General features: G+C 43.6%; 1 long non-coding RNA gene across 1 annotated transcript in view; it reads left to right on the forward strand.

The window, feature by feature from the left end:
- LOC141147712 (uncharacterized) overlaps positions 1-24624 on the forward strand; it is a 223020-nt gene that overhangs the window by 183512 nt on the left and 14884 nt on the right. Inside the window, exon 2 of the long non-coding RNA XR_012245115.1 lies at positions 21522-21714. This is a non-coding gene — a long non-coding RNA (uncharacterized lncRNA). The remainder of the gene's footprint in view (positions 1-21521; positions 21715-24624) is intronic.

Raw genomic sequence — 24624 nt, forward strand, 5'->3', positions numbered from 1 at the left:
TGCAGAGGTTGCACTAAACTAACTTGTAGTTTTAGCTGAAAACTGTGAGCAGGACTCACTACACTAACTTGTAGCTTTAGCTGAACACTGTGCAGAGATCACACTAAACTAACTTGTAGCTTTAGCTGAACACTGTGAGGAGGTCACACTACACTAACTTGTAGTTTTAGCTGAACACTGTGAGCAGGACGTACTACACTAACTTGTAGCTTTAGCTGAACACTTACAGAGGTCTCACTACACTAACTTGTAGCTTTAGCTGAATACTGTGCAGAGGTCGCACTACACTAACTTGTAGTTTTAGCTGAACACTGTGAGCAGGACGAACTACACTAACTTGTAACTTTAGCTGAACACTGTGCAGAGGTCACACTAAACTAACTTGTAGCTTTAGCTAAACACTGTGAGGAGGACGCACTACACTAACTTGTAGCTTTAGCTGAACACTGTGCAGAGGTCTCACTACACTAACTTGTAGTTTTAGCTGAACACTGTGAGGAGGACGCACTACACTAACTTGTAGCTTTAGCTGAACACTGTGCAGAGGTCGCACTACACTAACTTGTTGTTTTAGCTGAACACTGTGAGCAGGACGCACTACACTAACTTGTAGCTTTAGCTGAACACTTGCAGAGGTCTCACTACACTAACTTGTAGCTTTAGCTGAACACTGTGCAGAGGTCGCACTACACTAACTTGTAGTTTTAGCTGAACACTGTGAGCAGGACGCACTACACTAACTTGTAGCTTTAGCTGAACACTGTGCAGAGATCACACTAAACTAACTTGTAGCTTTAGCTGAACACTGTGAGGAGGTCGCACTACACTAACTTGTAGTTTTAGCTGAACACTGAGCAGGACGTACTAGACTAACTTGTAGCTTTAGCTGAACACTTGCAGAGGTCTCACTACACTAACTTGTAGTTTTAGCTGAACACTGTGAGCAGGACGAACTACACTAACTTGTAGCTTTAGCTGAACACTGTGCAGAGGTCACACTAAACTAACTTGTAGCTTTAGCTGAACACTGTGAGGAGGACGCACTACACTAACTTGTAGCTTTAGCTGAACACTGTGCAGAGGTCTCACTACACTAACTTGTAGTTTTTGCTGAACACCGTGAGGAGGACGCACTACACTAACTTGTAGCTTTAGCTGAACACTGTGCAGAGGTCGCACTACACTAACTTGTAGTTTTAGCTGAACACTGTGAGCAAGATGCACTACACTAACTTGTAGCTTTAGCTAATCACTGTGCAGAGGTCTCACTACACTAACTTGTAGTTTTAGCTGAACGCTGTGAGGAGTACGCACTACACTAACTTATAGCTTTCGCTGAACACTGTGCAGAGGTCGCACTACACTTACTTGTAGTTTTCGCTGAACACTGTGAGGAGGACACACTACACCAACTTGTAGCTTTAGCTGAACACTGTGAGGAGGAAGCACTACCCTAACTTGTAGCTTTAGCTGAACACTGTGCAGAGGTCACACTACACTAACTTGTAGTTTTAGCTGAACACTGTGAGGAGGACGCACTACACTAACTTGTAGCTTTAGCTGAACACTGTGCAGAGGTCTCACTACACTAACTTGTAGTTTTAGCTGAACACTGTGAGGAGGACGCACTACACTAACTTGTAGCTTTAGCTGAACACTGTGCAGAGGTCGCACTACACTAACTTGTTGTTTTAGCTGAACACTGTGAGCAGGACGCACTGCACTAACTTGTAGCTTTAGCTGAACACTTGCAGAGGTCTCACTACACTAACTTGTAGCTTTAGCTGAACACTGTGCAGAGGTCGCACTACACTAACTTGTAGTTTTAGCTGAACACTGTGAGCAGGACGCACTACACTAACTTGTAGATTTAGCTGAACACTGTGCAGAGGTCACACTAAACTAACTTGTAGCTTTAGCTGAACACTGTGAGGAGGACGCACTACACTAACTTGTAGCTTTAGCTGAACACTGTGCAGAGGTCTCACTACACTAACTTGTAGTTTTAGCTGAACACTGTGAGGAGGACGCACTACACTAACTTGTAGCTTTAGCTGAACACTGTGCAGAGGTCGCACTACACTAACTTGTAGTTTTAGCTGAACACTGTGAGCAGGATGCACTACACTAACTTGTAGCTTTAGCTGAACACTGTGCAGAGGTCTCACTACACTAACTTGTAGTTTTAGCTGAACACTGTGGGGATTACGCACTACACTAACTAGTAGCTTTAGCTGAACACTGTGCAGAGGTCGCACTACACTAACTTGTAGTTTTAGCTGAACACTGTGAACAGGACGCACTACACTAACTTGTAGCTTTAGCTGAACACTGTGCAGAGGTCTCACTACACTAACTTGTAGCTTTAGCTGAACACTGTGCAGAGGTCGCACTACACTAACTTGTAATTTTAGCTGAACACTGTGAGCAGTACGCACTACACTAACTTGTAGCTTTAGCTGAACACTGTGCAGGGGTCTCACTACACTAACTTGTAGCTTTAGCTGAACACTGTGCAGAGGTCGCACTACACTAACTTGTTGTTTTAGCTGAACACTGTGAGCAGGACGCACTACACTAACTTGTAGCTTTAGCTGAACACTGTGCAGAGGTCGCACTACACTAACTTGTAGTTTTAGCTGAACACTGTGAGCAGGACGCACTACACTAACTTGTAGCTTTAGCTGAACACTGTGCAGAGGTCTCACTACACTAACTTGTAGTTTTAGCTGAACACTGTGAGCAGGACGCACTACACTAACTTGTAGCTTTAGCTGAACACTGTGCAGAGGTCTCACTACACTAACTTGTAGTTTTAGCTGAACACTGTGCAGAGGTCGCACTACACTAACTTGTAGTTTTAGCTGAACACTGTGAGCAGGACGCACTACACTAACTTGTAGCTTTAGCTGAACACTGTGCAGAGATCACACTAAACTAACTTGTAGCTTTAGCTGAACACTGTGAGGAGGTCGCACTACACTAACTTGTAGTTTTAGCTGAACACTGTGAGCAGGACGCACTACACTAACTTGTAGCTTTAGCTGAACACTTGCAGAGGTCTCACTACACTAACTTGTAGCTTTAGCTGAACACTGTGCAGAGGTCGCACTACACTAACTTGTAGTTTTAGCTGAACACTGTGAGCAGGACGCACTACACTAACTTGTAGCTTTAGCTGAACACTGTGCAGAGGTCTCACTACACTAACTTGTAGTTTTAGCTGAACACTGTGAGCAGGACGCACTACACTAACTTGTAGCTTTAGCTGAACACTGTGCAGAGGTCTCACTACACTAACTTGTAGTTTTAGCTGAACACTGTGCAGAGGTCGCACTACACTAACTTGTAGTTTTAGCTGAACACTGTGAGCAGGACGCACTACACTAACTTGTAGCTTTAGCTGAACACTGTGCAGAGATCACACTAAACTAACTTGTAGCTTTAGCTGAACACTGTGAGGAGGTCGCACTACACTAACTTGTAGTTTTAGCTGAACACTGTGAGCAGGATGCACTACACTAACTTGTAGCTTTAGCTGAACACTTGCAGAGGTCTCACTACACTAACTTGTAGCTTTAGCTGAACACTGTGCAGAGGTCTCACTACACTAACTTGTAGTTTTAGCTGAACGCTGTGAGGAGGACGCACTACACTAACTTATAGCTTTAGCTGGACACTGTGCAGAGGTCGCACTACACTTACTTGTAGTTTTCGCTGAACACTGTGAGGAGGACACACTACACCAACTTGTAGCTTTAGCTGAACACTGTGAGGAGGAAGCACTACCCTAACTTGTAGCTTTAGCTGAACACTGTGCAGAGGTCACACTAAACAAACTTGTAGCTTTAGCTGAACACTGTGAGGAGGACACACTACACTAACTTGTAGCTTTAGCTGAACACTGTGCAGAGGTCTCACTACACTAACTTGTAGTTTTAGCTGAACACTGTGAGGAGGATGCACTACACTAACTTGTAGCTTTAGCTGAACACTGTGCAGAGGTCGCACTACACTAACTTATAGTTTTAGCTGAACACTGTGAGCAGGACGCACTACACTAAATTGTAGCTTTATCTGAACACTGTGCAGAGGTCTCACTACAATAACTTGTAGCTTTAGCTGAACACTGTGCAGAGGTCGCACTACACTAACTTGTAGTTTTAGCTGAACACTGTGAGCAGGACGCACTACACTAACTTGTAGCTTTAGCTGAACACTGTGAAGAGGTCTCACTACACTAACTAGTAGTTTTAGCTGAACACTGTGAGGAGGACGCACTACACTAACTTGTAGCTTTAGCTGAACACTGTGCAGAGGTAGCACTACACTAACTTGAGGTTTTAGCTGAACACTGTGAGGAGGACGCACTACCCTAACTTGTAGCTTTAGCTGAACACTATGCAGAGGTCACACTAAACTAACTTGTAGCTTTAACTGAACACTGTGAGGAGGACGCACTACGCTAACTGTAAATAGTCTAGCTGCCTGACTGTGGTACTAATAGGATCAAAAGAACACCAGCAATTTTCTTCAGGTAGCTGTAAATACTGTAACAAGACAAGCCTGCCTGTCAGTAGGAAGATAACAGGAATGGATCTAGCTAAACTGAATACAGTGTATATATAGATATATATATATATGCAACACCTGGGATGCATATATATATACACAATACACTGTAAGTGCAGCTAACTCACTGACTGTCCTGCCTAATCTAGCCAACTCAAATGAAATGACACTGTCTCTCTCTCTCTCTAAGCATGCCGGAACACACTACAAAGGGCCGCCGTGCAGGTGGCCTTATATAGTGTGAGGCGTGTTCTAAACCCCCTGAGCCATAATTGGCCAAAGCCACCCTGGCTTTGGCCAATTACAGCTCTCTCTACCGACGGCGCTGTGATTGGCCAAGTATGCGGGTCATAGTGCATGCTTGGCCAATCATCAGCCAGCAATGCACTGCGATGAATTATTGGCCGTGACACGCCACACGAATTTGGTGCGAATGGCCCATATCGTTCGCAATTCAACGAACGATCGAACAGCCGATGTTCGATTCGAACATGGGTTCGATTCGAACACGAAGCTCATCCCTAAACATGTGATAAAAGAATCAAGGTTGTATATTCTATTCGTGACCGTTTATTGAAAAGTCTCACATTTACTCCCTCTAAAAGAGTTGATTTTACAGATGCTGCATTTACGGCAGGGAAAAAAACATACATATTTTGAAAAAAAGAGATGGTTTTGGGGGGGTCAACTACATTTGAAGCAATACTGTGTCGTAAAGAGGGAGCACCCCTATATATAACTATTGGTTTGTCTGGAATGACTGTACCAAATACTTTATCATTTTTTAGCATTTTCCAATGCTTTTTAAGGAAGTGTTGGTTAGAATACCCTGTATAAAGAAAAAAGTTCAGTGCGCTACTCAAATAATAATGTGAATATAAAGAAATGAAAAAATTATAGTTCATATGGAAAATGATGGTATCATAAACCAGAGGTAGCCTCCTCTCCCAGTCGATGTCTGTTTAGGAGAAACGTACGTTGGGTGGAGCCAGAGGACCTGACATCACCACACTCTCAGCTGATCGGCTTCGGCGTCGGCTGTGTTTTTTAACCTGCCAATGCTTTGATGTCAGTTGTCCATTCATGGATTAAAGCATTTTAAACTACTACACATTGAAGCGCCTATTTTTCTTTTAAAATATACTATTTCCTGTTATGAGAGTTCTTGCTGGAGCAGCTAATGGAGGAGAGCATTCCTGATTGCCGCCTCTGAAATTTCAACTACCAGGCGTGGAGGGAAGATTGTCTCTACTCAAAGACCAGCTGTTCCTGACCCCGAGAGGAGTTTGTTCAGGCTCGTATGATCTCTGTGGTGGGAATCCATCAAATCTGGTAAGCAGCCCTCTTTTCCTATTTTGCACTGTCTTAGAAGATCCATAGAAGATTTACTGAAGATTTAAAGAGGAATCACACCTCTGGTTTATGATACCATAATTTTCCATATGAACTATAATTTTTTCATTTCTTTATATTCACATTATTATTTGAGTAGCGCACTGAACTTTTTTATTTATACTGTATAAAACCTCATGTTCAAGGTTTTTTCGTTGCAGCACTCAGGATTATTTATGTTTCATATTTTTGCGATTTTGTGTGTTTTTTATGCACTTTTAAAATTGATTTTCACTAATTTAAATTTCACATTGGTTTATCACAGTTGGGGGTAGCGCGGAACTTTTACCATATATTGTCCCATAGAATACCCTGTAACCATGGACCATCCATACTTATTGTCAAGTACTTGGTTACGTTCTCTTCCTCCGTTTAGTATAAGAGACCTATCCATATTGGCAACCTGTTGATGGTATTGTTAATATCATTTTCCAAATAACCTTTATCCAAAAAACTCTGTTTTAATATTCAGGCCTGTTGGTGATAATCCGAAATATCAGTACAATTATGCCTAATGCGCTGAAACTGACCTTTAGGGACAGCGCCTAGCCATGATGGATGATGACAGCTGGAGAGTGGAATGTAGGCATTCCGATCAGTCTACTTAAAATGTGTATTGGTCGTCAGACAACCATTCTTGACCATGATATTCAGGTCAAGGAAATGAATCTCAGAATGGCTAGCTTCAAACTGTAGGAATATGCCCCTATTATTATGGTTAAGTTGTGAAATGAAATTTTCAAGGGAGGGTAAATCTCCATCCCATAGGAGAAGGACATCATGGATGTACCTTCTCCAAAAATGCAGCTCTTGTTGTCAATGACTGGGCGCAAACTTGGCGCCCATGGCTATGCCACAAGTCTGCAAGAAGAAATCACCTCCAAACCAGAAATAATTATGGCTTGTAGCAAGCTCAGAAGAGCCATAATGAAATCTTTTTGTAGATGCGATAATGAAGCATCTTGATCAAGGTAAATATTCACTGCTTCAAACCCCTGTTGATGGGAAATAATGGTGTAGAGAGAGGCCACATCATAGCAAGGATGTAGCCCTCTCTCCAATCACACCCATCAAGCAGGTTAATGACCTGAGTGGTATCTCTCAAATATGAAGGAGTCGCAACCACCAAGGGCTGAAGAAATTTGTCCACATATCTACCAATCCTAGCTGTGTCAATGCCACTAATAATAGGGCAACCCGGAGGTTTGGAAAGATTCTTGTGGATTTTAGGCAAATAGTACATAACTGGAACCCTCGGAGCAGAGGGAACCAGGTATGCCTTTTCTTTTTTATTCAAAACACCCTGCTTGAATCCCCTGTCAACCAAGCCCTGGAGCTCTCTTTTGAATTTAACTGTGGGATTTGAGGCCAGAGATAAATACGTATCACCTTTTATCAGATAAAAGTCTGTTCATTTCTTCCAAATAACTAGTTTTGTCCAAAATAACAACCCCCCCCCCTTTGTCTGCAGGATGTATGACTATGTCATTCCGTTCTCAGATTTGTTTTAAGTGATAATGAAAATCACTCTTGATGTTATTTTTTGGACATTTAGGCGCCATCAAGTCCTTAAGTACCATTTCTTTAAAGAATTGTATTGATGGAGCAACAAAATCTGGGGGATTGAATAATGAAGCATTTGAAAGATTAGTATGTCTAATTGGAACGTTAGTCACATCTCTAGTCTCAACTAGGGATGTGGGATTAGCCACATTGCAAGCCGCAAGAGAAGGCTTATTGGCAGGAAGAATTTGACTTCGATTTCCAATGGGGTTAAGAATAAAATGTCTTTTAATGTTAACCTTACGTATAAATTTGTGTACATCGGTAAATGTCTCAAATTTATTCAATCCATGTGGGGGTGCGAATTTTAGGCCATGACTGAGGACTCTCTGTTCACCCTCAGATAATTGGACTGTACTTAAATTGAAGACACAGCTGATAGCTAGTGTTTTCTTTTCTTTGGACCTGATCCTCCTCCCCCCTCTAGTGCCTCTTTCGTCGTACCCCCTTTTGGCTCTGTTGTTGCTCATGGGAAAAAAAAACGAGCCTGGCTACCTTCTGTAAAATTCTAAGGTGAGTCTTGGTAGTCATCTCTCAAATGGCTGGAAAAATTTCCATATTGGTTAGGGTGCCTAGTGATGACATTATTATCCAGCTTTTCCTGCCATTTCATGGATGGGTGTTATTTTCTTGTTTATTCATGGACTAATATTCTATGGGACTTTTTTCTTTACACATTTCACTTGTAAAGTTTTTTTACATACGTTCATTTACCATTGTTCACATGATTATGTTTTACACAGTTATTTATTATTGACTGTTTATTATGCTGGTATCTTAATGAGACCTTGCTTTAGTTTTTTTTGTCTCAACTTGTTTTCACATTTAGTTATTCACAACTTGAGAATTAACAAGTCAAGCACAACAATCTCTACAATTACATATTGGCCAGTCGTCACTTGCCAGCCACAGACAACAAGCTTTCACCTACTATAAATGCCGCCATACGAGTTTGGCGAGATTTGTTATGCAAGAACAGGGGAGAAGCTAAAAAATCCACAATCGCCCTCCCTATTTTGAGCCTATTATTATTCCTGACCTGCCCATTTTGCGCTTGCCATGTAATGGATTACAGGTAGCGGAGAACATGCAGGTGGGCCCTGCACTTAAAACCTTCAGATCCTTGCAAATAGAGTTTGACTTACCATCCCATGATTTGTATAGCTATATGAGGATCGCACACTTTCCCCAACACAGCCTACTCACAATGGTGTCCCTACCTTTGAAGGTGGTCCAAATTTACACTACACCCAACTCTAGCAACAAGGGCATTTTTTTCCTTATTTTATAACCTACTAAATAACAAAACGTATTTCTCAAATCTGCACCCATCATAGCATGGAAAAGTGACATAGGGAAGACATATGCCACAGAAACTTGGCAAAAAGCAATATGCTCCACTTACACAGCCACAAAAAAATATCAATTTATGGGAACTTACTCAAAAAATCCTGCTACACTAGCACCTAACCCCATATAAAATCTCAAAATTTGCTCCACAAACTTCTCCATTGTGTTGGAGAGGATGTGGATTCCTAGGGACCCTCCACCATGTCGTTTGGGCTTGTCCATTGGTGTCTTCTCTCTGGGTAGCTGTATTTCCGGCTGATCAGCTAAATCTTTGGACTGGCAGTATCAGGTACCAAAGTGCTGCAGGCCAATAGAGAGAGGGCTTCCCTTGCAGTTCAGTTCCAGACTCCCTGGAGGTGAGACAGGAAGAGTCAGGCCCAAAATAGCACAGGTCGCCTGCAGAGTTGCATGCAGAAAAGGCCCAGGAACACTGCTGATGTGTTGTGGGACTGCTGCAGGCAGATGGCACCTGTGAGATGTAGCAGGTAACTAGGGTCACTGAGACAGAGGGTAGTCGGTTCAAGCCCCTGGGTGATAGGAGGGTAGCAGAGGAGACTAGGCTAGGTGGAAGCCGATGTCAAGACAAGTAGCAGGCACAGGAGATCCATTAAACAAGCTAAGGTCAAGGTCAGGAGGCAGGCAGGAGACAGGTCTGTCTGAATTACAGGAAACAGGAAAAATGGGAACATTAGTAACAGCTGAAGATCAAACAGCACTTCAGCCAAGGACTGGCTTCCTTATGAAGGCCCATGTGACGTGCTGGCGGAGATGCTGGGTCCTAGAGCCCTTCTGCTGCCCTGACAGATGCTGGGTTCTAGAGTACTCCGGCAGTTCCTGCATCAGCTGGGATAGTGTTATTCTCCTTAGACTTAGACTCAATTCCACACAAAATAAAGAAGCCGGTAATCCATATATTACTTGCAGATTTACTCTCTCTGGTAAGACACTGGAAGGACCCCCATCCCCAATCTATCAATGAAATAATTCAAAGAACGCACACTCATGCTACTTATGAGTTTCTCTTGCATCCTCTATGGGGAGATACCAATCTGCAAGTCTCATTTGGAAAAACTGGTTTGATTAGCACGTTCAACATGTGCTTCATATTACTGGTTAAAGAATATAAGATAATTTTCTTGATTGTACTGGTTTATTATTCAGTTTTGTTTTGTTATATGTTATTTATTTTACTTTCTCTTTTCATTTCATTCTAATTTCTTGTTATGTTATTTAAGGGATACTGTAATGGATACCACGCATGTTTTCAAATATTGCTTTGCTGATAATGTTATCACCAATATACATTCCATATGATTTTTGTCAAAATCTCACACCTGACGGCACACTGTTTGTGATCTCCTTTCTCTTTTGCATGGAAAGATGAATCAGCCCTGGATTAGCAGCAGCTATTAAGCCCCTAATGCCACTGATTAAGTGTTATTGGGATCTCAAATCTCTGTAAGACTAGGCTGCCTAGCTTTGTGGGTGTTAATTTTATCTTGAAGTAATTTTTAAGTATAGGTTCACAATTAACACCCAAGGACCAAATTTTTATGCACCTGTTTGACAGGTACATCGAATTCCAATATTTTTACAGGCCGATTCTAGCTTTCATCAAGAATACCTTTAGAAGGTTACAGGGTGAAGGCACCACCAACAGCCAAAGACCAATTTTTCTGCAACTGTGTGACAGGGGCATCACATTTCAATGTTTTACAGCAAGGCCAATTCTTGCTTTCATCAAGAGTACCTCTAGATGGTGTAAAGGATTCCCATCAAAAGTAGAGCTTGAAGGACACCGCCACTCGCTGGTTCTTCTTTTTAAGGGCTTTGTTTGCCCATTTTTATTAAAAGAAAGTTCAACAAACAAAGATAGGTTTCCCTCGCAGGGGTTTCAGCATTCCTTTTTATCAACCAAACTACATTCAGCCTAGTTGTCTCTCTCTTGCAGCACTGCAGCTCTGGCCTTACACTCCAGGCCCTTGTCTGTCTCATACAGACTGTTTCACCGACCACCTTGGTGCACACAGCTTTGAAACCTTTCAATGCACACAGCTTCTGGCTTCCTGGATGCACACAGCTAACAGCCTCTTGCTGCACTGGCTCCCACGTGGAGCCCTCCTGACTCCTGGTACTCAGACTTCCTATCTGCCGGGTGGAGCCCAGAACCATGGCCAGGTTACTACTAAAAGCCCAGCACTCACCTGACCAATCAGTATGCTGGCTGTTCTCAAAATCAGGACCCAGGATTAGGGATTTCATTCGACCTGGATCTCTCAGAAATCCCCGAGCTCCAGGTCCCAAAGTGGACTTTGCAAAACACTGAGGAAACTGAAAGGCCAGTTTCCTCTTCATGGTACATGCTCCCTGGAGCCCCTCAACCCATCTGGTTGAGAATTCTGGGTCACATCCTCATTCTAGACCCTGGCAGGGCAACGCTCTGCCACAATGGTTACAGTGTAAAGGCACCACCAACACCCAAAGACCAATTTTTCCACAACCGGGGCATCACATTTTTATTTTTTACAGCAATGCCAATTCTTGCTTTTATCAAAAATACCTCTTCAAGGTTACAGTGTGAAGGCACCACCAACATCCAAAGCCAATTTTTTTCACAACTGTTTGGCAGGGACATAAAATTTCATTCTTCTACAGCAAGGCAAATTCTTGCTTTTATCAAGATTCCCTCTATAGGGTTACAGTGTGAAGACACCACCAATGCACAAAGACCAATTTTTCTGCACCTGTTTGACCGAGGCATCAAATTTAAATTTTTTACAGCAAAGCCAATTCTTGCTTTCATCAAGAATACCTCTAGAAGGTTACAGTGTGAAGGCACCACCAACACACAAAGCCAATTTTTCTGCAACTGTTCGACAGGGGCATCAATTTTCAATCTTTTACAGCAAGGCAAATTCTTGCTTTTATCAAGATTTCCTCTATAGGGTTATGGTGTGAAGGCACCAATGCCCAAAGACCAATTGTTCCACAACTGTTTGACCAGGGCATCAAATTATTTTCTTTTACAGCAAGGCCAATTATTGCTTTCATCAAGAGTACCTCTATAGAAGGGCGCATGCGCGAGGCTGAGATGGCGGCTGTGTGAAGTCTCGGCTCCGCTCCCCACCGGCCTGCTCGTCACTCACCCGGACAGATAACGATCCCGCCCGCCGGTGAAAAAAGCCCTGATCGGACCACCGCTACCCCGGGAACCTGATCCGCGGCCCGGACGCACCATAAACTGTCCCCACGTTAGCCGCTGGAGCGGGGACCAGGGAAGGCCGGAAGCCGCGGCCTCAATTACACTACCCGCCGGGCCGATCGCTCCTCCTCACCTGGGCTTCCAGTAACCCTGCTAATCACAACGAGCAGCCCCCGGACACCTGCAGCCCTGGGAATCATCACCACAGGTTGAGGTAGGCCAGATTAGCCCCCCCAGCTGCCACTCTGACATAGGCCAGAGAGGGCCTGAAACACTAAGATGGCGGCGGCAGCAGCGCGGCTCACTAACAAACAGCAGCCCCCACCGCAGACACAGCCTGAGAATGCCTTATTCCACAGCTTGGCAGGGGAGGCAAATGAGGCGACCTCCCAAGCAGCTTCACTATCTCCAGAACGGGACATGTTCTCCTCACAATCTGATGTGGATAGGGCTCTGGGGGACATGCTATTCAGCCAGGGGAGCCCAGATAATAGCCCTAGCTATCCATCCAATGTGCAGGCGGCTCCACCACCCGCTGAATATTCTGGGGATCCTATACTCTTAGCCAGATTTTCTGCATTGCTTGACCAAGGTCTGGAAAAGGCCACTACACGCATAACCTCCGACCTTAAACGTGAATTTCAAGAATTGGGTACCCGTTTAGGAACCTTAGAAAACACGCTGGATGATACTATTACGAGGACCAACCAAAATACTGACTGCATAGAGAATATCCACAAAAGGCTTGATGACGCCTTAAACAAGATCGATGACCTGGAGAACCGCTCTCGCCGCTACAACTTTCGTGTCCGCGGCATCCCTGAAAGTTTCACAGACACTGAGGCTATTGTCAAGGAACTGATTTCATACCTTATTCCAGATATACCCCCCCACAGAATGGAACTAGATCGAGTCCACAGGGCCCTGACTGCTCCCCGTCCTGATGGTCTACCAAGAGATATCATTGTAAAACCTCACTATTACGAGGTGAAAGAAAGAGTGATGGCTAAAGCAAGGGAGATCGCGGACTTACACCTGAGAGAGCACTCTATCCAGATTTTTGCCGACATCTCGCCTGTCACCGTACAAAAACGCAGAGCAATGAAACCGCTGCTACAACCACTCATTGCTAACAACATAAAGTATCACTGGACCTTCCCGTTCCGACTGAATTTTACCTTCCGTAACAAAAAACACGCCTTCTCGACCTTTCCTGATGGCGAAGCATTGCTGAGAAGTCTGGGCCTGATCTCCACTGAACCTAGAGGCTCCCCCCATACCCCACAATCCAAACCTCCAACCAGCGTGCCACTGCAGAGCCCCCTATCCCAGGTGCGGCGCTCCACAAGAAGCAAGGCCAAGCTCAAGGCTCAACCTCCCTGACGACGACGGCTGTCAAGGTCCCTTTTGGGATGATGAAAAATTTCTTCTTTGTCGCTAATTTCCCTAATTGATCCTAGGGCGGGATCACAGTTAGAATCACAGTTAGAACCATTGAGGGTTTAAGTTTACAGTTATGTTACAGAAAGAGGGAAACCCTCCCTTATAAACAAACACTATCCTCTAATATAGTGTACAACAACAATGGGACTTCCATTCCTTGTTAAAAAAGTATGGTTCTACAGTTAATGATTCAAGGGTGTTCTAATGGCCGGTGGCGGATGTCATCTGCCCTGTTTGATTTTGCTCTCCCCCCTTGTTGAGGAGACTGGGATCAAACCTGGCCTTGGGTCTAACCCAAGGCTGTTACTGACGACAAGGGGCTTATACCCCCTCCCCCCCCCTTTTTTTTTTTTTTTCCCCCCCTTGTTATTACAATTTAGCTATCATTAACAATATAAGTGACTTGTTCTAATATTGTTTTCTCCATTTTGTAGGACAGTACCTATTCAGGTTGTAAACTCCATCTCTACTCTCTACCTCTCTTTCTTTCCCTTTCTCTCTCTTCCTCTTCTTAAATCTTTCCCTTGGAGTCCCTCGGTCCTGGGTCCTGACCACTAAGTGAACTTCGCCAGTTGGACAGCCCTGAGACCATCCTCTGGGGCATAGGTGAGTGAGTTTATTGCTTCTTGATTGCACCATGGCGAACCAGAATACAGACCTCCCCTTTAAAATTGTTACACATAATGTTCAGGGATTTAATTCTCCAGTTAAACGCAGAATGGCTTTTCAACACTACAAATCCCTACACACAGACGTGCTTTTCCTTCAAGAAACACACTTTCCTTCGAATTACAATCCTAAATTTCTACACCACTACTACCCCCACTTTTATCTAGCGAACGGCCCGGGTAAGACTGGGGGGGTGGCAATATGTTTTTCCAAGCGGGTCTCCTTTTCACTGGAGAAACAAATTAGTGATCCAGAGGGCAGATACCTAGCATTAATAGGAAACCTAGAGGGCTCCCGCGTTACCTTAATTTCTTACTATGCACCCAACACAGGCCAACTACCTTTTTTTCGTAAACTACTGCACACCGTGTCCCCCGACCTAGGAGGAGTTGTTCTCTTTGGTGGATACTCCAATGTGGCCCTAGACTCTATTTTCGACAAAACCAGGAGGCCCTCATCGGCTCCACGACACTTCCCCAAAGTTGGATCTAAATTAGCCAAAATGTTATATTATCACAACTTGATCGACGTCTGGAGAGAGTTAAACCCATCCAGGAAAGATTACACGTTCTTTTCCCATGTCCACAATACCTACTCCAGAATAGACCACTTTTTCACAAACCCCACAAGTGTTCCTCTTTTTCAGGCCAGTAAAATAGGGGAAGTGACTTGGTCAGATCACTCCTTGCTTTGGACCACGTGTGACTCTCTACGAGACACTAGGGGTCCGGCTCCCTGGAGAATAAATGATTCTCTTCTGAGCAACCCTTCCGTCTGTTTTGATGTGGAGCAGCACCTTAAGGAATATTTCTCATTGAACGACTCGGAAGATACTTCCCCTGTGACCAACTGGGCTGCTCACAAGGCCACAATTAGAGGATATCTCATACAAATAGCGTCCCGAATTAAGAAACACTCTAACTCATTAATACAGGAAAAAGAACGGGAATTAAATGATCTATTGTCCCAGCACAAACAGTGCCCTGACCTAGACTTGAGAGACAAAATAGATTCCACTAGGTTGGAATTAAACCTTTGCTTGACAACTAAAGCGGAAAAAAGCCTTAGATGGACCCAGGCTTCCTTCTATACGTTGAAGGATAAACCTGGTACTATGCTGGCTCGCAGACTAACGCCTAGGACCCGTCGGACGGTACCCCCAAAACTCAGACAGCCTAATGGAAACTTGACACAGAACCCACAAATTATCACAAAATTGTTCCACTCCTACTATACTTCCTTATACTCTACACAGGAGGCCCCCCCTCCCGGAGCCCTGGATGACTTTTTTAAAGACGTGGCCCTACCATCTTTCTCGGATTCTCAGCGGGAGGTATTGGAGGGAGACATCACCGTAACAGAAATATTGTCTGCAATAAAACAGGCTAACGCGTCCAGGACTCCGGGGCCGGATGGCTTCTCAGCCTCTTATTATAAGAAATTTGCTCCACTATTGACACCTCATCTACTAAAATTCTTTAATGCCCTTCGTGACGGGGAGCAACTTGATACAGATTCTAACAGAGCTCACATCAGTCTGATCCCCAAGCCAGACAAGGATCATAGTGAAGTGGCAAACTATCGCCCGATATCACTGATCAACAGCGACCTGAAGCTACTCACAAAAATCTACGCAAACCGATTTAATACATTTCTGGCGCAATATATCCATATAGACCAAGTGGGATTTGTCACGGGGCGGCAAGCTGCTGACCAGATCCGACGGGCCACTGATCTGATTTCTATTTTACGCTCTAATTGGGATGGGATGGGCGCTAGGCGAGGAATGCTTTTGTCATTGGACCTTCACAAGGCCTTTGACTCCATTTCCTGGCCCTTCCTCTTCCATACATTGAGACAGTGGAACTGCGGGCCTAAATTTATGAGCCTTATTGGCACATTATACTCTAATCCTTCGGCCAACATTCTTGCATATGGACACAAGTCTGATCTTATACAGATAAAGAAAGGAACCAGGCAGGGATGCCCTCTCTCGCCTCTCCTTTTTGTTCTAGCGATCGAATCACTGGCAGAGGCAATCCGTGCTAACCCCAACATTCATGGGGTACCTAGCGGCGGCAGGACACATAAATGTGCTTTATTCGCCGACGACTTGTTATTATTTGTAACAGATCCGATTACAACTCTACCTAATTTATTTGCTACACTCTCTAGATTTGAAACTGTCTCTGGTCTACGGGTTAACCAATCTAAATCTGAAGCGTTGGACATAAACCTTCCTGGCCCGGTACGTGATGCAATACAACAGTCGTTTCCCTTTAAATGGTGCACACAGGCACTCCCTTATCTGGGAATTAAACTTACTCGGGATGTCTCTACACTGTTTCAGGTTAATTACACCCCACTTTTTAAGTCCATTGAACAAGAACTAAAGAACTGGCAGTCACATGATCTTTCCTGGATGGGTAGAATAGCAGCCATAAAGATGACGGTACTCCCCCGAATCCTTTACTATTTCCGATCATTACCGATCCCGATACCATCTGCATTCCTTAGAAAACTTCAGACGCTAATATATAAATACATTTGGGGTGGTGGGAGATGCAGAGTAGCTCACTCCACTCTCTATATTTCCAAAGGGAAGGGAGGACTGGGAGTTCCCCACTTCGTGAAATATTATAGGGCGGCCCAACTGGTACAACTTTACCAAATTTTTTCTACAACATACCAACCAGACTGGGTTCGGTTGGAAGCACAAGCCAGTCCCTCACTACCAATAGACCTCCTGCTGTGGCTCCCGACAAGAGAACGTCGGGCCATATTGTGCCCTTCCTTATCCCACTCCCTACGTCTGTGGGACACGGTGAACAAAATACACTCATTGAAATCTCCTCATTCTCCTGTAGCCCCTATATTCAATAACCCACACTTCCCTCCAGGACAAAATCCCCAGCAATTTACGTGGTGGGTTAACAAAGGCCTTTATAGGATAGCACATTTCATAGATCACAAAGGGATCAAGCAACAGTCTTATTTTCGAGAGACATTACAGATGCCACAGACGGAATCTTTCCGTCTATATCAAATCACTCACTTCATCAAATCCCTAGCTACTGATCTGATAGACATAACTACTAGGACCTTGTTTGAGAATAAATGCTTACGCAGAACTGAGTCACGGGGAGGGATCTCTGAGCTCTATGCCCTCTTCAATACCCAACACACCAAACTTTCATACCAAATAGCATGGGAATCTGATCTAGGAGAGACTATAGAGGAGGAGATATGGGGGAAATGGTCGACCATGGTGCATAAGGGAATACTTAATACTTCCCTGGTGGAGGGAAACTACAAGGTGTTGTCCAGGTGGTACCTTGTCCCGGCGAGGCTGGCGAGGATGTACCCCGGAACTTCGCCCCTTTGCTTTAGAGGATGCGGGCAGGAGGGCACCATGTTACATGTTTGGTGGTCCTGTCCCAAAATCCAGCGCTTCTGGATCAGAGTATTCACCTTGGCCTACTCAGTGACAGGACAAAATCTACCTAAAAATCCCAAGACGGCGCTATTTGCAGACTTGCCGGATGGGACCCCTAGACATCTCCGAACTCTCATCTTCTTTATTTTTTCAGCAGCTAAAATCACAATAGCACGAGCATGGAAAACTCCAGTGGTCAACCTTGCACTGGTAAAGAATAAAATATCTTGGATCATGGTCAACGAAAAATTGGCCAGTATCCTTAAAGACAGACAAGCCAGATTTGACAGGGTGTGGTCCCCCTGGATCAGATACCTCCAAGCCCCATAGTCTCTAGAACTGTATGGTGGGGGACCCAGGCCGAGGGAAAAGGCTTCTTCTTTGGATTCTGGACCTTTATCTTTTTTTTTCTTTCTCTCCTTTCCATTCTCCTCCTTCATCTTAACCTTACTTTATATCACTTCTCTTCTCCCCTCCCTTTCTTCTCTTTTTATGTTTAAAAAAAAACTCTACTTATGGATACAAGTGGAGAGTTATGAAGCCTCTCTTGGCCCCGAGGGAGGAACAAGGTAAACTCATTTTAAAGGCCTAACCTCCTTTGACGCCAAGGGCCCTGATACTGAGATGTACTAAAGGTACTACAACTTGATTTAATATTACCAAGAAGTTAAGAGTACTCCGCTTACGGGGCAAATTTATCTTCTTTATCCCCCCCTCCCCCCCCCTTTTTTTTTTTTTTTTTTTTTCTTTGTGTTCTGTACAACACTTTTGTGTCATTTAACAGAAAATATGTTTGCTGACTGATTGTTCATGCCATTTTGTATAATTTGCAAAACCTTTAATAAAGAAAATTGAAAAGAAGAGTACCTCTATAGGGTTACGGTGTGAAGGCACCACCAACACCCAAAGCCCAATTTTTCCCCACCTGTTACTTCTATCCAAAGTCTGCAAAAGATACAAAAGACGTTATCTTAAAAAAAAAAGTTAATCTTGGCTTGAGTGTACTATAATTTGGCATCTTCATATAAGGCTTGCTCACTGTGGTGCAAAACTTTGTTATTTCCATTTAAAAGTCTGCCAAAGAGACACCAGAATTTATCCAAAAAATCTCTAATCTTGTTCCAAGTGCACTAACTTGTGGCTTCATCATACAGACCGACTCCTCAAGCTATTGTTTACAAAATAAAGAAAGGTTGCTGGAAAAATACATTTAAATGCCTTTTTTTATTTAGAAATGTCAGTTTTGCTGCAGCTGCTTCTATACATGTTACAGATGCTCCACTTTTCAGGCAGACTAAAGGGACTCCCCAGGCACTATGTTTAAAGGAATCATTCATTTTTATTGTTTCAAAAAATATATAAATCAGCGCAAATATGTATATAAAATAGTGAGCAGCTGAACACCAGGGTCAAACAATCAAATCCCTGAAATGAATAAGTACCGTATTTATCGGCGTATAACACGCACTTTTTTCCCCTTAAAATCAGGGGAAAGTCGCAGGTGCGTGTTATACGCCGATCCCGAACTGCACAACTCAAAAATCGCCGACCGCGATTTGAAAATGGCGCCGCCGGCGCCGAAATACACAGAGCCGGTCCTCGGCTCTTTCCGGCGGCTCTCGTTCATTTTCGGCTCCACTCGTAGTCCCAAGCGGAGCTATCCGAACCTACTCGGCTAGGTTCGGATAGCTCCGCTCGGGACTACGAGTGGAGCCGAAAGTGAAAGAGAGCCGCCGGAAAGAGCCGAGGACCGGCTCTGTGTATTTCGGCGCTGGCGGCGCCATTTTCAAATCGCGGTCGGCGATTTTGAAGACAGGGGATCGAAGGCTGCACTGGGAAAGGCTGCACTGGGGGAGGCTGCACTGGGGGAGGCTGCACTGGGGGAGGCTGCACTGGGGAAGGCTGCACTGGGGAAGGCTGCACTGACGAAGGCTGCACTGACATGGCTGCACTGACGAGGCTGCATGGCTGCACTGACAAGGCTGCACTGACAAGGCTGCACTGACAAGGCTGCAATGATGGGCATTTAAATGTAAGTTTTTTTCCCTTCAACTTCCCTCCTAAAAGTTTTTTTTCCTTAAAATTCCCTCCTAAATTGGGGTGCGTGTTATACGCCGGTGCGTGTTATACGCCGATAAATACGGTATATAGAAGGTGCAGCGCTAAATCAAACAAGCAATGAATAAACATATATAAATAAAATGATATTGAAAAACTGGCTTAAAATGCAGTGCAACTGCATACAGATTAAATAATGAATACTCTATAACAGTATCCGCAGAGCGTATATGCAATAAACTCATTAAAGTTCCAAAAAGCAACAACAAAAGTCCATTGAATCATCCAGTGAAATTCAACCAATTAAGTGTGATGAAACAGCATGCCGGTATAAGTGACTGATCGATGTGTCCTCCACCATTAAAAAGAGTGGCCTCTCACCTGGCAACCAGGACCCTTTAATTACAGAGGGTCAAATAGGCAATCCTATATGGGTCATATAAGTATGTAGCACAGCAGATCAGCATACAAGACTTCCGTCAAATGGCAGGGTGTTGAAGATCAGGATACTCTCGAGATAAGTGATGGCATATGGAACAAAAAGGGAACAGAATAGTGCTCTCCGTATGGTGTAGTTTATTGAATAGATTAAAATATTTCACTTACAAGTGCAGCACTTCTCCAGTGCAAGTATCAAAGCAAGACACGATAGTGTATACACACAGCTGATGAGGATGCGCGATGGCCGTGGGTGACATCACGACGTATCCTCGTTCTGGACGCGTTGCGTCACAGTGGGTGGGAACTTCTTCAGCAGATAGAGATACAACCTGTGCACCCGCACTTTATGCAAGGTGAGTAACCATAGCGATGGTAAACAAACCTTAGACAGCGCACACCAGTGTCCCCTTACAAAGTGTCCGGAAGTGTCCTCTTACAAAGTAAACTGGACAAACGGAAGCAAGTCTGTGTGCACCAATATTACAAATATAAATGTATTGAGATAAAATTACCAATAATGTGTTAATGGGATGCATCATTCCTCAGGAACATATGCAATATAGAAAAATATATATAAAATAATAAAATAATCCCCATAATGTATAAAAATATTAATTAAAATGATAAAAAATGGTATTGGTAATTGGTATCAAAATCTACATTTAACCCGTCAGGGCAGAGAACTCTGGTTTCATATATCCAGTAAGACTCCCTTTTACCTAATTGTCTGATCAAATTTTCCCCCCTCCAGTGCTTCGTAACCCTTTCAATTCCCCAGAATTTCAAACTCTTGGGGTTCTGTTGGTGGAATAATTTGAAATGTCTGGACACATTATGGGTCTTAAGGCCTTTCTTAATATTATTAACATGTTTAGCCAACCTTACATGTAGGCGTCTAGAAGTTCTGCCAATATACTGGAGCCCGCAGTCGCACTCCAGCATATAGACAACACCTACAGTGTCGCAAGTAATTAATTGCCTGATATCATACTCCTTGTTGGTGACTGATGCAAGAATTTTTTTCCGTTTTTTGATATTTCCTTTGGAGTGCCTACATGGGACACATCTTCCGCATGTGTAAAAACCCCCCAAAAAAGAAAATAACCTCTCAGAAGTAGGAACTGGAGGATTCAAGGCGCCAGGAGCTAAACGGCCCCTTAGTGAGGGAGCTTTCTTGTAAATAAATTGAGGTCAGTCTTGTAACACAGGGCCTAGAACCTTATCCTGCTTCAGGATAGACCAATTTTTTTGTATGATCCTCTCAAATTTATGATATTGTACATTGTAATCCAATACCATTTTGAAATTATGGTTCTCTCCATTGGTATCCTTAGTTAAGTTGGAAATCAACGTATTTCTATCCAATGATCTAACTCTTGTTACTTCTTCTTCTAGGACAGCTCGATCGTAGCCTTTTTGCTCAAACCTAGAGGTGAGGACTTGAGACTGGCTAACAAAATCATCCTCAGTAGTACAATTACGGCGTAACCTTATGAACTGTCCCCTGGAGATATTGCACAACCAAGAGCTGTGATGACAACTCCCCAGGGGAATATAAGAGTTACGATCGGTGGGCTTGAAATAATTGGTAAGTGTAAAATGATCGTTAGTGATACTAATGGTCAAATCAAGGAATACAACCTTTTCTGGGTTGATGGTCCATGTCAAAGATATATTTTTTCGGTTGTCATTCAGAGATTCAATAAAATCCTCCAGCTTTCACCATTCCAGATCAAGATGAGATCATCAATAAATCTCTGATAACAAACAAGTTCAGGGGGACGATTATGGAATACAGCTTCTTACTCCCAGTGGGCCATAAAAATATTAGCTACACTGGGAGCTAAGCGAGCTCCCATGGCCACTCCCCTAGTTTGTAAGTAGAATTCCCTGTTGTACCAAAATAATTCCTGGTTAAACAAAAGTCAAGACAGCTTAAAAGGAATTCTTGATGCTTACCCGATAAAGAGGATGAAGAAAGAGCCCATTCAACAGAGGACATGGCATCCTTATGACCAATGATGGTGTACAGCAAACTAACGTCCGCTGTAACCAAAAGGGTAGAAGGAGAGCATTCAAGAGTTTCTAAGATTTGAATGATATGCTCGGTATCCTTCAAAAATGCTGGAGTTTTCATGACAAGCGGCTGTAAAAAGAAATCGATTTATTGTCCCAACCTAGCAGAAACAGAGTCGATCCCATTTACAATGGGTCCTCCGGGGGGATTGGTGGTATCCTTATGAATCTTAGGTAAAAAATAGATGATGGGTGTCCTACAAAACAGGGGGTCTAGATACAAGGCCTCTTTTTTATTTAGAATCCTCTGATCATTACCATCCTCAATAATAGTATGTAGTTCATCTTTAAATGCCAACATGGGATCTTTACTCAGAACATTATAGGTATCTCGATCAGAAAGTAGACGACACATTTCACTTTGATAGTATTCCTTACTCAAAATGACTAACCCACCCCCCTTGTCTGCGGGGCGGATTACAATATCCTTACGTTCCGTCAAAGACTTGATACCACGTTTGATGAATAGTGGATCAGATATTTTTTTGACATGTAATTTTTCTAAATCATTGGATACCATGTTCTTAAAGACTTCAAGATGTTTATTATCTGAATTATAGGGATTAAATGTAGATCTATTCCGTAAGGTTGAGTGATTCTGTACAGAGAGTCTCGATCCCTGATTAGGATGGGATAAAATATATTTTTTCATGTTGAGAGTTCTAATGTATTTTTGAATGCTAACATAAGTATCAAATTTATTAAGATTTTTAATAGGCGCAAATTTCATACCTCGGTCAAGAACTTTAATTTCATCATCATTAAGCGTAACCTGACTGAGATTGTAAATACCAACACCTAATGTGGTTTGGGCCTTTTGCGTTCGCCTACCCCCTCTCCTTCCTCTCTTTCTTTTCGCTTTCGAGGGGGGCCGGGGTTTGGAGGTGTGTATGGTGTGGACTGTCTCCAAGGTTCTCCTTGATAAGGTTGATGGGGCAGAAGGGGGTATCTCTGTTCCCCCCGCTGACCTAAAAAATCCCTATTGTTATAGGGAGTGTAGTCATTAAGTGGGGCAAACCGATTATGTGTAGATAAAACAACAAAAACTGTCCAGCGCTCTGGAATTCACATAAATAAAATAAATAAAATTAAATAAAATAAAATCTGGCAGTCCAAAAATAATGATAAAAAAGGACAGTTTATTGAGTCCAATAATAATATAATAAAAATGATAATTCATAAATTGTAAAAACAAGCTTTGAACAAATAAAATTGAACCCACAGTAACACAGAACTATATTGCACTGAATGAAGACATCTTAGTGTGTACTTAGGGTAAAAATATATGTGTATAAGACAGTTGGCCCTTGAGCAGCAGAAAGCCCACACAAGAAACCCATCCAGGTGTATTGTAGCAGCCAAAGTCAAAATAGAAAAAAGTTGATGAAACAAAAAAAGGGGGGCACCTCGCCCAAGGAATCAAGGGGACTAACAGAAAACCCACTGGCTGTGTGATCTGAGATCATGGAGGACAACTCACAGGCTCCAGCGAGCAGAGGATGTGGCGTGGAAGGAGCCAACGCTCCGGCGGGAGGAGAGCAGCGCTGTGTGATCCAAAGTCGGGAGGGACAGCTCGCTGGCTCAAACAGGCAGGGGATGTGGCGTGGAGGGAGCCGGAGCTCCACCGAAGGGAGAACAACCTCACCGAAGCTCCGCCGCGGGGGCCAGTGACGTCAGCACGGGAGAGCCGTCGGAGTGTCAGCTGGTAAACGAGAGCTGCTGGCTCCCGGCTGTGTCTCCTGGATGTGTCTCCTCAGGGATGGATTCAACCCCAAAGGTGGATGGTGTCACTTGAGGGAATCCAGGGATGAACTGGGGAGGAGGATGGGATGTGAATGGCTCCAGCCACGCTGATTGAACACCTCATTTGCCAGATTAAACTGTGACCCTTCAAAAAGAGAGTACTGCAGGGATGAATGGTGTCACCCAGGGGGTCCAGTGGAGAAATGGACAAGCAAAAGGGAATTGATGGGACTGGCAATAGCCAATGTAGAGCTCGCAGATGGAGATGAATGAATGGATGGATGGGTGGGTGGGTGAATGGGTTGATGATCACCGTGCTCTAGTTCTGGATGGGACCACTGTCATAGGGTTGCCTTGACGACGCGTTTCGCGCATGAGCGTTTTATCATAGTCAAGGGGTGAGGCAACTCGCACAGTTTAAATATACTGGTATAGTTTAGAGGGAGGGAGCAATGGGAGGGGAAAAAAAAAAGGGAGGGGCACAAAAACAATTAATTAACCCATTTGTGGGAAGAAGGGGGAAGATGATATCTCTCATGTTGGCTCCCTGCTGCTCAACGACCCACAATGGAAAGTCCAATACAATAAAATTCATTAAAATAGAACATACAATAATGGTACATAAATGATAAAAACACATACTTAGAATTGCAATTAGAAATGAAGTTCTAAAAACATC

The sequence above is a fragment of the Aquarana catesbeiana genome, linkage group LG06 (genome assembly GCF_042186555.1).
Source record: "Aquarana catesbeiana isolate 2022-GZ linkage group LG06, ASM4218655v1, whole genome shotgun sequence".
Taxonomy (NCBI): Eukaryota; Metazoa; Chordata; class Amphibia; order Anura; family Ranidae; genus Aquarana; species Aquarana catesbeiana.